Source organism: Corvus cornix, chromosome Z (assembly GCF_000738735.6).
Source record: "Corvus cornix cornix isolate S_Up_H32 chromosome Z, ASM73873v5, whole genome shotgun sequence".
NCBI lineage: Eukaryota > Metazoa > Chordata > Aves > Passeriformes > Corvidae > Corvus > Corvus cornix.
Genome location: NC_046357.1, coordinates 8035698 through 8038181, shown reverse-complemented (window position 1 = coordinate 8038181; position 2484 = coordinate 8035698). Strand labels below are relative to the sequence as shown.

The window sequence follows — 2484 nt, the reverse complement described above, 5'->3', positions numbered from 1 at the left end:
AGGAAAATTTATATTTTCCTTTCCATAAAGCCTGGGAAAACCTGTATCTTCCACATCTTTTTGTGGTCACTTTTCTTTTTATGTGCAATGAATAACTCTGCAAAGATGGCCCTATGGGGAGGAGCACACTGAGGTGCAAGATGCTGCTCCATTTTTGTGCACACCTCTGAGGAATTCCAGGTAAATCACTGCATCTCTGCTCCAGTTCCCTTTGTATGAAGCACTGACTGCTTCTACCTGTCTTTTTTCCCTCTAGTAATTTTTTATTCCTAAATTATCACCTACTGCATCTTTGTGCAAAATGTGATGAAACCCGGACTTTAACTGGACAGTTTGCATTCACTGACCAAAGATCACACTGATGCCATGATGATTTTTTGCCTTTTCTTTTATACCCCTTTTTTATACCTTTTTACAACTTCTGTATTCTTAGTGCTTTTTGCCTACATTCTTGGACTCGTTTGTTCAGCTCGGAGACTAAACATTTTAGAAGCTTCGTAGCCAGGGATCAGTGTGCCCCAGACCCCAAGGTCCTCTCCAGAACACATTCTGTAAACTAAGAACCAGCCAGGGGAAAGTTCCTTGGGGAGGGGGGCTCATTCGAGCCTCTCATTGGGGAATTTTTGATAGATATGCTAATTAGTAAGATCTATAATGTTATACCAGATATTTTTGGGGGTGCATTGTGGTGTGCATTTCGGTGCATTCAATCTGGACGTGGTGCACCTAAGGATCCTTAAAATAAATACCAAAGTAAAATCCCTTTTTCCAACCATGTTTGACTCTTGATTTTAAGACCAGGTGTAGGAACCCAGAGTGCTGAAAATATTTCTATGCCTGTTTTTAATGGTTCTTACTCCCCTGAACAGCACGGTTTTAACCTCCAACCTTGGAAAACATTACCAACGATCAGACAGGAACTAGAAAATACAGAGGTGTGACTTAGGTGATAGACTGCTATGTAAGATTGTCACAGGGTGAAAATTTTTAGAGGTTTTGGGCTTCTCATTGTAGTAAATAGATAAGAGTAAAAAATATCAAAATGGAGGATTGTCGTTGTTCTCTAAACCTTCTTCTCCTTCTTCTACTACTCCATGTTCTGCAGTAAAAGTAGTTAGGAATGATTGGATAGAGAATTCTGCAGTTCCTGCCCGTGTTACTGGATAATTGGTAGGAAAGTGAAAATAATATATGTTTTTAGTAACTATTGGTTAAATTATCTTTAAAAGGCTGTGTAAATATTGATAATTAGACTTCACTCCTGCTTTCTGTGCTCTGTGCTGTACCTGGGTCATGCTAGTGGCTCTGTTCCTCTGATAAGACATAATAAACAACTATCCGGCAGCGTTGAAACTCAAGGAAAAGTCTCAGTTTATCTTCGAAACTCCTTGCAAGGACTTTTAGAAAATTCTCTCCAATCAGGAGGGATTTGATTTATGGTACGGTTCAGTGTCAACCAGGAAAGGTGTCAGTTGCTGGTGACCACGAAGGGACCCTGAAGACCTTGAAACTCGCAGTCTTGGGTTGGAACACATCTTGCTTTGCCCCTCTCTCTGCTGCCAAATTACAGAGGGGCCAGAGCAATGATCCAGGACTGTGACCAGGACTTTAGGACCCAGCAGGAAAAGGCATCAGTAGCTGGCAGCCACAAAGGGACACAAACCCTCAATCTTCTGATACTTACCTGGCAGGGGAGATACCATGATCAGGCAGGTGGTTTTCCCAGGGCAAGGCTCATCCCTTGCACTACAGGTGTGCTGACCCCTGCGATTTCCCCAAATGTGGGAAACTTGACTGCATGACTTGTGGTAGTGGGGGACTGCGTTCACACTCTCCCCTGATTTTAGCAACTGATGCCTTTTCCTGGTCTTAAGATCAAGAGTCAAACATGGTTAGAAGGGAAAAAAGGATTTTACCTTGGTATTTATTTTATGGATCCTTAGATGCACCACGTCCAGGTCGAATGCACCGAAATGCACACCACAATGCACCCCCAAAAAATCTAGTATAACACTATAGATCTTACTAATTAGCATATCCATAAAAAATTCCCCAATGAGAGGCTCGAATGAGCCCCCCTCCCCAAGGAACCTTCCCCTGGCTGGCTCTATCTTAGTTTACAGAACGTGATCTGGAGAGGACCTTGGGATCTGGGGCACACTGATCCCTAGCTACGAAGCTTCTAAAATGTTTAGTCTCCGAGCTGAACAAACGAGTCCAAGAATGTAGGCAAAAAGCACTAAGAATACAGAAGTTGTAAAAAGGTATAAAAAAGGGGTATAAAAGAAAAGGCAAAAAATCATCATGGCATCAACACAGCTGTCCAGATTTGCCAATTTTAATTCAGTAATTTAGAGTTTTGTCAATAATAAAGATTAAAAAAAAGAAACAGAATTTAAGCTCAGATTATTTGCCAATAATTTTACAATAAGTAATGTGGTTCTCCGATTGTTATACCTTAATCTAGTAAATTGCCAACAATTG

General features: G+C 41.2%; 1 non-coding gene across 1 annotated transcript; it reads left to right on the top strand.

Moving 5' to 3' along the window:
- The first annotated feature begins 1676 nt into the window (after positions 1 to 1676).
- On the top strand, positions 1677 to 1840 carry LOC120411572. The gene has a single exon (XR_005603977.1). It is a non-coding gene; the product is annotated as a U1 spliceosomal RNA (small nuclear RNA).
- Positions 1841 to 2484: the final 644 nt, after the last annotated feature.